Source organism: Atractosteus spatula, chromosome 28, assembly GCF_055471065.1.
Source record: "Atractosteus spatula isolate fAtrSpa1 chromosome 28, fAtrSpa1.hap1, whole genome shotgun sequence".
NCBI classification, from domain to species: Eukaryota; Metazoa; Chordata; class Actinopteri; order Semionotiformes; family Lepisosteidae; genus Atractosteus; species Atractosteus spatula.
This window is the reverse complement of record NC_142733.1, coordinates 2,633,253-2,645,290: the sequence shown is the minus strand read 5'-3', so window position 1 is coordinate 2,645,290 and position 12,038 is coordinate 2,633,253. Positions and strand designations below refer to the sequence as shown.

The following is a 12,038-nucleotide window of genomic DNA, read 5'->3' as shown; positions in this document are numbered from 1 at the left end:
TTAGTGTGTCTGTTGTGTTTCTGTTGTGTTGTGGTGGTTGGAATGGGCCCTGAGCATCCCACATGTCCCACACTGTCAGGGTGCAGGAGCTGCAAGCCAGCCCTTCCTGGGTTTCACCCCTGCGGCAGGAGACCCCTCTGGGGCTGGGAAGGACTCCAGGCCCTTTCAGTCTCGCACTTTTCCAGCTGCAAGTGCTCCTGGTGAGGTGGGGGGGGCGGCCAGGGGGGTAGTGGTGTGTGCCGGGGGGGTTGTCTCTGTGAGGGGGAGTGGTGAGCTCGCTTGGGTCAGCCTCTGCTTGCAGCATCTCTCTGAGCACTGCAGCAATCCAACAGTGACACTTCGCCAGCTCCTAACAAGACAGGGGAGCTGCCAGCTGGGCTCGTGGCAGGAGCCTGGAGATGGCTGTGGATGGAATTATGTCACTGCTGCTTTGAAATCCGTTTTTTTCTGCCTTTCTTAACATGAACAATATGTGTGCTCCAGTCTAGCGTGCTAACAAAGGCTGTGGGAGGGCCGCCGAGCACCAGCAGTAAACCAGGAACTGCGTCTCTGGGAGGAGCTGTCCCACACAGAAGCTGAGGGGAATTCCGATCCCAATTCCGATTCCTGCGCCAAGGAAGTTCTCGCCTGATTTTTTGCCTGTGGAGCCGGTTTGCTTCGTGTTGGGATGAAAGATATTCTCCTGGAAGCTCATGGTGTGTGAATGTGGCAGAGAGGGTCCGTGCTGTGGTCCTGCTGTGAATCTCACAGCAGGCCAGTTAGTTAGGGCTCAGCTCTCCCAGCTGGAGGGATGTGGGTTCGAGGCCCCTCTCTGGACTCTGCTAACACAGAGCTGCACTGGTGCTCAGTCCAGTCTCCCTCTTCACAGACGCACGCACAAGGACAGACTCCACTCTGGAATTCTTGAACTGTTCAGTCTGACATCCCTGAAGTTCCCCTTCAATTCCTGTGGTCTCTCCCTGGGGTCCAACTGCAGCTCAGGGGGCCGCTGTGTGTCCGCAGGCGGGGCTGTATGTCAGGGGGGTGGGAGGGGGTCTCCTTCTGGATGTAGAGCTGAACAAACCGAAAGAAATGATTACCTTTTTTATTATTGTGGCACCTGCAGGGGTTGGTTCGCTCAGATTTTTGTAGCACAGTTATAGCATATTGTATCTAGAAGAGCTAAATCTGCTAAACTAAATATACTAAAACTGTATCTAAGAACAAAAGAGATTTGTCAGAGACATCTAGACACACAGGAAGCTGAAGAGTCCTGTAGGATGTCTGACATACAGCTTATAAAGGAAGGAGGTTGTTCAGTGTCCCAGAATGGAAGTCTATCTGCTCTGTTTGCATTGTAAAAACAGGCAGCTGAGAGCCTGCAATGTACTGCATTTAGACAGGTAGTTCACAACCACAAGCAGGCCATTGTACTCTTGGTCCTTCTCTAGGTGTGTTTTTTTGTCTTCAGATCAAACCGGGCCACAGGTGATCACAGCCATGTGGTCGGTTTTAACTAAAACACGGCAGGGCAGGTGGGGGGAGTAGGAGCTGGACTCAGGGTTGGGTATAGCAAGGTGTCCCAGTCCTGCTGCTGGAGATCCCATGCAAGTTTTCATTGCAGCCGAGCTCCTGACTTCAATTGAGCCTTAAGTGAACCAACAAGCTTGGGAAGAATCTTCGCAGGTTTATTTTCTATTCAAAGACCGGAGACTCTTAAGCTGCTTAAGAAACTCAAGCACTGAAAGGCAACGCCCAACATGTTTAGGAACCGAAAAGATGAACGCGGTGGCTCTGTGGCTAAAGATCTGCGCTTGTGGCTGGAAGGTTGCCGGTTCAAATCCCGCAGCCTGCAGAGGAATCCTACTCCGTTGGGCCCCTGAGCAAGGCCCTTCACCCCAACTGCTCTAGTGGCGCTGTATAAATGACTGACCCTGCACTCTGACCCCCAGCTTCTCTCCCTGTCTGTGTGTCTCATGGAGAGCAAGCTGGGGTATGCAAAAAGACAAATTCCTCATGCAAGAAATTGTAGATGGCCAATAAAGTGATCTTATCTAAGGGATCGCTTCCTCAACTGAGTGCTCGGGGGGGGGGTCCCAGGACCAGCTGGGGAACCCTTGGGGTGAGGCATGATTTAGAGCCAGGAGGATGGAGATCCAGCTGATGCTCTGTCCACTCCGCAGGCACAGATATTCCACAGGTGCCCCAGGTACGAGTGCAGCCTCCAGCCACCCTTGGCCCCCGAACTACAGGAGCACAAGGGAGCCAGCAGCTCGCACTCCTGTGTCAAACCTCTGCTGCAGGGGATTCGAGAATATAACAAGAATTTAAAAGGAATGCCACTTCAAAATATGACTACATATATATTTTATGTATATACTGATGGGAAAAAAACACAACATTTTCTGGATGAGAATACTATATTTATAGTTACATAAAGTTGTCAATTTGTTTTAAGCCCCCTGACCAGCAATACAGTTTGTGCAGTGAGGCATTGCAACTTGCCACTAACACCAAAGCTCGTTAGGTGCACTTTTACCCAACGAGGTCCAGGTGGAACAATGCCTGATCAGGTCATCTTTAAAAAGGACTTAATTCAAAGCTTAGGTCACTGCAAGAAAAGGGCCACACAGTCAGTTTTCTGTGTCTCGAATGTCACCAGAAGCCAGGGAGAGGGCCATTGGCATGCTGCAGGCAGGCCTGTCATGTGCCAGCGTTGCCAGACACTATGGAGTGAGCCGCTCCACTGTGTCCCGACTGCAGAGAAGATCCGGTCGCCCTCGAGTGACCACACCAGAGCAGGACCGACACATCAGACTGGTCCATCTGAGAGATCGTTTCAGATCTGCCACCCGTACTGCTGCTGAACCTGCCAGCAGACACAACGCCCGCACCAGTGACAGGACAGTGAGGCTCCATGCTGCTGGCCTTAGAGCAAGGCGACCTGTCAGGGGCCCTCTGCTCACACCTCCTAGACGTCACCCCGACTGGCCTGGGCCAGACAGAGGCTGCGATGGACTCGTCAGCAGTGGCATCAGGTCCTCTTCACAGATGAGTCACTCTTCAGCCTGTTCCACGCAGACGGGAGGGCCGGAGCGTGGAGGAGGAGGTGTTCAATTCAATTAAATTCAGTTGAGTTTTTATAGCGCCTTTCACAACAAGGTTGCTCCAAGGCACATAACAAAACTGTGTGACAGTACATGACATTACAACACAGAGAGAGAAAGGGCCAGAAGACAACAGAGAGGAGCTTCCTCTCTTCATTGGCTTCCTGTCAGGTACAGGGCGAACTTCAAAATCCTTCTACTTACAAGGCTCGCAGAGGTCAGGCACCTGTCTATTTAATGGAACTTATTAATGTTTACCATCCAAGTCGCCCGCTTAGATCACAGAATGCAGGTCTTCTTCATATTCCACACATTAATAAGAAAACAGTTGGCAGTAAAGCCTTTAGTTACAGGGCCCCTAATGTATGGAACAGTCTCCCACCCCATATTCTGGATGCCGAGTCAATCTCAGGATTCAAATCCAGACTGAAGACCTATTTCTCCAGCCTAGCCTACTCACACCTTGCATCATAGCCTGCTGCAACCATGGCTGCTGGTGCTGCTCTACATGCCATTGTGTGTCTCTGTGTTGGCCCACCAGGTAGATACATCTCTTCTGACCAAACTATCCTATTCTCCTCCCCACATGTCCGGATAGCGCCCGGGCTGGGAATCATCTAAGTTGGATGCTGCATCACTGCCATGGATCCAAGAGGGGCATCGTGGATACAGCTATCGTTTAGGAGGATTTTGCCTGTCTACAGAGATCTGCATGGAAGGCCAACACTGAGGCACACAATGACATCCCGTACGTAGGCTGGCAGACTGTTCCATAAACTAGGGGCCCTGTAGCTAAAGGCTTTACCTCCAGCTGTTATTTTATTAATATGTGGAATAAGAAGACCTGTGTTCTGTGATCTAAGCAGGCAACTTGGATGCTATACATGAATCACTTCCATTAGATAGACAGGTGCCTGACCTCTGAGAGCCTTGTAAGTAAGTAAAAGAATTTTACTGTACCTGACAGCCAATGGAGAGAGCTATGTATAGGTGTTATGTGTTGCATTTATTTTTTCCATCAGTATATATAGACCATACATATGCTGCATGTGTATTTAAGGAACCTGGTCCTTCCTGGTTTTTGGGAATACAGGTGGGTGTGTGCTGCTGGCCAGGCTGTGCCGGCTGACCGCTCCTCCACAGGGCCTCAGCTCAAGTGTCCTCTCTGGCACACCTGGGACCTGGGGGAGCGAGAGGGGGGGTTTAGGGCACAGCGATTTGTCGGAGATGCACATCACCTGGACACCCCGTTCCTTCAGTCGCCCCCTCTCTCCCTCGGGTCCTGGGGGCTTGTCTGGGAGCTAGTCAGGTGCGAGGGACAGACCGCGGGGAGCACGCACAACTCTCTCCTGTTTTTGTTCTGCATCAGGAGCCGTCGGAGCCAGAGCAGTGACGGCAGAAAGCCCAGGACTCTAATTAGAGTTCTTGTGCTGCCCTGCTATTTCTGTGTCTTTGTTTACTATATCCGCACACTCACTCCTGCAGCCCCGCTCTGGAGTTCGGGATTGGAAACTGCCCTCCCTGGGGCCCTGATTTCCTGTGTTCCCCCACACAGTAGTCAAGGGGCATTCGGGGGTGTCTGTATTGAGAGCCGTGGGTCTCTCTCGCCTCTTGACCCCTTGATGCTCTTCCCTGGACATGACCTGCAGTGAGCCAAGAGCGGACACTTAGCTCCCCGGCACAGGGCTCAGTCTGCCCCACATTCCTTTATTCCTGCATTTCTGTGTTTGTTCAAGTTGTCAGGAAGTGCCAGCTGCTGCCCCTCCCTGGCCACCAGTCCCCCGTTGCTACCCTGCTGCTACATCTCTGGAGTGGCCAGCTGTGGGGAGGGGCTGGTCGCCTGCCTGGTCGGCCGACAGGTGTGGAGGTCCAGGGACACAGCCGGTCAGCGGGGCGGTTCTCAGCGCCCACCTGCTCGTGCGTGACCAGGAGACGGTGTCCAGACACTGGGGCGTGAGCAGGCTGAGGCTCCGTGGGCGCAGGACACAAACAGCAGCAGGTTATTTTTAAGGGGCTGCTGCAAATAGAATGAGAGTGGTGCTTTTAGGGCTTTTGAAAGGGGGGTTGTTTTCGGATTTCTCCGCCTGCTCCTGGCACCAGATGCTGTAAGTGTTCCATCTCACTCCTGCCAGAAGCAACGAGGAAACAGCACATCACACCAGGGGAGAGTGGGGGCAGCGCAGAGCAACCGATCACACCCGACCTGCGTGGCTTTCAGAGTTCAGAGTGGGAACATGCAAACTCCACACAGAATGTGCTCCACACAGTCCAGAACCAAACAAAAAGTTGTGACTTTGCAGAAGTCAGTAAACCCCAAATACTCCATGTAACCCTCTGCTGTTGCTAGAAATCCTGAACAGCTGTTGGAACAGGTGAATTATCACTCGCCTGTGATACTCACCTGTGTATCCCACTCGCCTGTGGTGCAATGGTGGACAATTGTTCAAAGCACTGTTACCAACTGCACAAAATCATGAGCAGATGAAAGACACACGATGCCTATTAAATGTATATATAATATTTGACCAAAATACCAATATTTTCACCAACTTCCACCCGTCCCTCAAATGTACGGTTAACATATCTTCCACTACTCTTCCGTTTCTAGACATTAACTTCTCCATCAACTACCCCCGACTCTCCACTTCGGTTTATTACAAACCCACGGATTCACACAGCTACCTCCTGTATAGCTCATTTCACCCCAAACACACTAAAAACTCTCTCCCTTTTTCACAGTTCCTTAGGCTACGAAGATTGTGCAGCGACGACATTGACTTCGAGAACCAAGCCCTCAAAATGTACTCATTTTTCATCAACAGAGGATACCCCAGCAGTGTGATTGACAGGGCCCTTGCCCGAGCCAAAAACACCCCCCGGACCATCAACCCGATCAGGAACTCCCGCCGTAACAACCGCATTCCTTTGGTGCTTCCTTACCACCCCAACACACTTCCTATCCCCAGGACTGTTAACCACAACTTTTCCATCCTACAGGATGATCCCTCCATTGGGGCCCTCTTTTCTGATCGCCCTATCATCTCATATTGCTGACCACCTAATCTGCGTAACCTCCTTGTTCACAGCTCCCTTGACCGCCCTCAACAACCATCCACACCAGGCACTTTCCCTTGCAACAGAGCTCGCTGTATCACCTGCAAGTACACATCCACCACCACACTCATTCGAGGCCCCTCAGGACAATTCCGCATCACCTAGAGGGCATCTTGTACCTGTAGAAACCTTATTTACTGTATCTCTTGCAGTAAATGTCCTGCCATCTACATTGGGGAAACAGGAAGGAGACTCGGAGACCGCTTCAGAGAACACGTCAGGGCTGTGAAGATTAAAGATCTCTCCAAGCCCATTGTTTCTCATTTCACCTCTGACGGCCACGACCACTCTAATCTCTCCGTCTGTGTTCTCAAACACGGTTTTCCGAACTCATACATCAGAAAGACCACCGAAACCAAACTTATCCTGTAGCTAGGATCACACATTCTCCCTTCTCTTAACGACAGACTACTGTTCTTTCAAATTTTCTCCATTCATTGGAAGTTTCATTTCACACGTCTCTACACCCATTCTGACTTCACACCTCTTGATTGGCCTCTCTTTCTGTCCCCTGCTCCCGCCTCTCACTCCTCCTCCCTCCCAGCCTTTGTTCTCTCGCTACTTTACCTTTGCCTACTGCCCTGTCTCTCTCACACCTGAAGAAGGCCTCACGGCCGAAACATTGTGTTCTCTTTCTTATTTTTTTCAGCATGGAATAAACCTATTACTTGTTCATATAATATTTTATATATAAATGTACTGATATTTTTTTATTTACTAATAATGAATGAATTAATACAAATAAATATGTTATTATTTTAGTAGCAAATGTGTACATTTTGGAGGGAAGAGCCCCTCCCAAGGTGCGAGAAGTTCAAATACATCTGCGCTCGGCTGTGTATGTCTGCACAGGGAGTATAGTCAAACGGCTCTGAGTGCGCCGTGTTTATGTGTGTTTTAAAGCCGTGACCCCTGTCCAGGGCGCTCGTGCTGCACGTGACAGCGGTGAGCACAGCCGCTCCTTTGGGAGACAGACCTCACTGGCACTGGGCTTGTCTGGACAGTCCAAATCCCTCCTCCGCCCAGGAGAGAAGGAAAAACAGCAAGAAAAGGAAAAGAGAAAAAAAGAGTTTGAGAGCTGCCAAAAAACTGCATGTGCTGTGCTCAAAGAGAGAGGGGAGAGAGGGAGGGATAGAGGGAGAGATGGAGGGGGAGAGAGAATAAAGGAAGAGATGGAGGGATATGAATAGAGGGAGAGGGAGTATGACTGTATGAAACATATGAAATGGACTCTGTGTACATTTGAAGACAAGCTCCTGCACAAACTGTCTGTGTAGCTGTGCTGTAACTTGTTATGATCTGCTCTGGTCAGGGGGGTTGTAGAAGCCCTGCGCCCTGCGGAGGCCTGGGGTGAAACAGGGCTAATCTAGTGATCCAGAGACCCTCCAACCCTCATCCTTTCACAGCCTGATGGGATGAGGTGTTTTAGACACAAGCTGTAAAATAGTTCTTCTGCCTCCTTCAGCACAAACTGGAATAACACACCCAGGTGACTAAAATCAAACACATATATACAGGCTGTATTTTTATATGTCTGTGGGAGAAGGAACGATATAAAAGGGTGTCTTTCATTTGTGGTGAAGCAGATAAAAATATAAGCAGCAAACACACCTTTCCACCTCTGCACTCAGTGTAAGGAATCTGCCCATGCTGTCTTAGTCCAGAATATACAGCAGATTATCTGGATCCAAGTCTATATCCTCCTCCAGCTCCAGGTCCATATCCTGTATCCTCCTCCAGCTCCAGGTCCGTATCCTGTATCCTCCTGCAGCTCCAGGTCTGTATCCTCCTGCAGCTCCAGATCCGTATCCTCCTCCAGCTCCAGGTCCGTATCCTGTATCCTCCTGCAGCTCCAGGTCCATATCTTCCCCCAGCTCCAGGTCTGTATCCTCCTCCAGCTCCAGGTCCGTATCCTCCTCCAGCTCCAGGTCTGTATCCTGTATCCTCCTCCAGCTCCAGGTCTGTATCCCGTATCTTCCTCCAGCTCCAGGTCCGTATCCTCCTGCAGCTCCAGGTCCGTATCCTCCTGCAGCTCCAGGTCTGTATCTTCCCCCAGCTCCAGGTCTGTATCCTCCTCCAGCTCCAGGTCTGTATCCTGTATCCTCCTGCAGCTCCAGATCCGTATCCTCCTCCAGATCCAGGTCTGTATCCTGTATCCTCCTGCAGCTCCAGGTCCGTATCTTCCCCCAGCTCCAGGTCTGTATCCTCCTCCAGCTCCAGGTCTGTATCCTGTATCCTCCTGCAGCTCCAGATCCGTATCCTCCTCCAGATCCAGGTCTGTATCCTGTATCCTCCTGCAGCTCCAGGTCCGTATCTTCCCCCAGCTCCAGGTCTGTATCCTCCTCCAGCTCCAGGTCCGTATCCTGTATCCTCCTCCAGCTCCAGGTCCATATTCTCCAGCAGCTGGACCTGTAACCTCCTGCAGCTCCTCAGGCTGGTTCATTTTCTAGTATATTGAAGTATATTCTTCATGAAAGTCTTCATAAAAGGGAAGATTACCTGATACACACTACATAATACAAAATATATTTAGATTCTGTAGTTTACAAAATGATTAAAACGTTTTGTGTGAATAAGTATGTGAACTAGATTCAGTAAACAAGTGGCACCTCCATCAACCGATTAATTCAAAATACTTTATTTGTCTCAAGGGAGGGTATTAATACTATAGTTCTTATTGTTGTTGTTTTTAATTATAACTATTTTTTAACAAATATTAATAACAATGTTTTTGACCAGTGTAAATGACAGCGCTGTACAGACCCTGGCCTTCTCCATTTCATACCCAAGTAATTAACCCCTTGATTCTAATTCCCCATCAAGAGTGTTAAGTACACGTTTGGTTTATTAATTTTTCATTTACTCCGATTCTTATTTGTTCATTTTTTTCTACTTCATACAAGTGATCTCTGAAAAGACCCGTGTTTCGGTGAAGCCACGGTGACAAGGGAAGAGACTGAGATCGCAGTAATAACAGTTTTACAAGCTTCTCGGCGACGCGTGTAGCTGATCAAACCGGCGGGGGGGATCTGGCGCCCTCTGGCGACCACCAGCAGCACCGCCGCCGTGCGCCCGGCTAGCGCGGTGCCGAAGGGCAGGAGCGACCGCAGGAATACAGGCAGGACTCGTGGTGCCAGTGTTTCCAGTAGCGCAGGGGGAAAGGCAAGTTTTAATCTGCAGGAATCCCGCACTGACAGAAATCATTAGGGGAGACAGGCGCTCGCTGCTTGGCAGGAAGGCCAGTTTCACAGTGAGTAATTCTCCCTCCGAGATCCGATAACCCGATGGGACAGCAGGGCAAGTCTGATCAACAAGAAAGAACCCTCCTCCCCCTCCTCCTCCTCCTCCCCCCACCTTCCTTCCCGGCCTCCGGAGTTTGTTTTCGTTTTGAGTTCTCTAAAGGTCTCCGCCCCGAGCGCTCCAGGATTTTCCAAGACATCAGCGCGCCTGTGATGGGCCGCTGACACGCCCCCCCCCGTCAGAGAAAAACCGTCAGTTTTTCTCCCATTAGTGCGACAAGGGATTGAACCAGTTCACCGCCGCTGGGTCAGGATGCACACCAGTCAGGATGGACTTGGGACAGTCCACTCCTGGTCCTGGAGAGTCCAGTTCAGTTCTGCTGAGTCCAGTCCTGTCTTGGTATGTCCAGTTCAGTTCTGCAGAGTCCAGACCTGTCTTGGCGAGTCCAGTCCTGGTCCTGGAGAGTCCAGTTCAGTTCTGCTGAGTCCAGTCCTGTCTTGGACAGTTCAGTCCTGGTCCTGAAGAGTCCAGTTCAGTTCTGCAGAGTCCAGACCTGTCTTGGCGAGTCCAGTCCTGGTCCTGGAGAGTCCAGTTCAGTTCTGCAGAGTCCACACCTGTCTTGGCGAGTCCAGTCCTGGTCCTGGAGAGTCCAGTTCAGTTCTCCAGAGTCCAGTCCTTTCTTTGACAGTCCAGTTCAGTTCTGCTGAGTCCAGTCCTGTCTTGGACAGTTCAGTCCTGGTCCTGAAGAGTCCAGTTCACTTCAGCAGAGTCCAGTTCAGTCTTGGCGAGTCCAGTCCTGGTCCTGGAGAGTCCAGTTCAGTTCTCCAGAGTCCAGTCTTTTCTTTGACAGTCCAGTTCAGTTCTGCCGAGTCCAGTCCTGTCTTGGCGAGTCCAGTCCTGGTCCTGGAGAGTCCAGTTCAGTTCTGCAGAGTCCAGACCTGTCTTGGCGAGTCCAGTCCTGGCCCTGGAGAATCCGGTACTGGTTCTGAAGGGCCCTGTCCCGTGTGGAGTAGCTGTTCCCTTGGTCCAACTAAGCCAGTAGTGGCTTGAATGAGGTTAGAGCTGAGACAGACAGAGGGCATCAGCTTCAAGTTCAGCACGCAGGCTCCTGACCCCCCCCGGGCTGTGAGTGGACAGTCTGACTTCCCCGCTGCTGACCAGCAGGGCCGGACTCTCAGGACCACCGGTCATCGCTCTCTCCCCCCAGTGTGGGCAGGTCAGTGGGTCAGTGTGACCCCCATCCGCGCTGTCCACTCTGTGGCCGAGCTCGGACACGGTCAGTGCTGGGACATGAGGACATGAGGGCGAGACACGAGTTCCCAAATCTCGTCACTTACTCCCCTCATTAAGCCCCCTTCAGTCAGTCAGGGTTAGTGCGCCCCCTGGTGGTACGGTGTGTGTGGTGGTGTAGGGGGGGGTAGGTATGCGTGCTGTAAACGCCACGTGCTGTTCTTCCCCCTCCGTCACTCGTGACAGGACGTCGCGGCGGAGCTCCAGTCTCAGTGAGACGACAGCGGGACGGGCTCCAGACTGAAAAACCTCCTGCGACCCTCGGCGCGTCGGAGCCGGGATCAGCAGCTTCCAGTCCCCCGCCGGAATCACTCCGGTCCAAAACACGCGTTTGCGTGTATTATCCCCTTTTTAAAACGCGTTTTTAAAACACACACTAATTGAAGATTTTCTCCCGCACTCCAGCGCCCCTGTCTGTGGACAGAAGAGTCGAGCCCCACGAGGCGATTTCCGCCCGCGGACGGATTCTCGCCCGAGGTGCGTGTCCGTAAAAACTCTGCCCACAGCCTCCTGCCGCGCAAAGCCGTCAAAACGAGAGCCGAGGTTCTACCGAGACTTGAACTCGGATCGCTGGATTCAAAGTCCAGAGTGCTGACCATTACACCATAGAACCGAGCTGCGGGCTGAGCCGGGCGCCCGGCGCCTCCTCTGTAACCCGCCGAACTGCGCTCGCAGGGAGCGGTCCTGCGTGTGCTATGTAGTTTTCCCGCAAGTACCTTTCCGTTTCACCGGGACGCGCGGCGCTCCGTTCAAAAGCCCCCCGAGCCCCGAGTCTGCTGGCACTGCCGGGGTCTGGTCCTGATGCTTCGGCCTTTCTCTTCGGACCCGGATCCATCGCGGGCACCTGCGGCTCTGTGTCCCGCAGGAAGCGGCGCGGGCAGGCGCAGCTCAAGTCGGCCCTCCCGGAGTGCCTGCAGGAGTTGAACCGGAGTGCATCGACATGACACCCTGAGAGAGGGGTTGGGGCAACACCTGGGACGGGATCAGTCTCCCGATGCGGAGACGTGCCGGAGCGCAGCAGGCGGCGCTCAGCGGTTCCATGGTGTAATGGTTAGCACTCTGGACTCTGAATCCAGCGATCCGAGTTCAAGTCTCGGTGGGACCTGTGCTTTTTCTTGCAGGTCCGCCTTGTACTCGTACGGATCGCGGTTCACGTGAAGGGTGAATAAGAAGTCAGGACCCTCTGTGGCGCCGTCCATCCTTTTCCGCTTTTATCTGATTGGGAAGCGAAATCCTTCTGCTGTTTGATGAGTGGATGTGTGACGCGGATAACCGAGTCTGCAAGGAGGTCTCGGAAGCGTTTTTCCT

General features: G+C 52.0%; 2 non-coding genes across 2 annotated transcripts; one reads left to right on the top strand and one right to left on the bottom strand.

Annotated features, from left to right (window-relative positions):
* Nucleotides 1-11,271: 11,271 nt before the first annotated feature.
* On the bottom strand, nucleotides 11,272-11,343 carry trnaq-uug (transfer RNA glutamine (anticodon UUG)). The gene has a single exon. It is a non-coding gene; the product is annotated as a tRNA-Gln (tRNA).
* A 420-nt stretch (nucleotides 11,344-11,763) lies between these two features.
* Nucleotides 11,764-11,835, top strand: trnaq-cug (transfer RNA glutamine (anticodon CUG)). Its single transcript has one exon. It is a non-coding gene; the product is annotated as a tRNA-Gln (tRNA).
* Nucleotides 11,836-12,038: the final 203 nt, after the last annotated feature.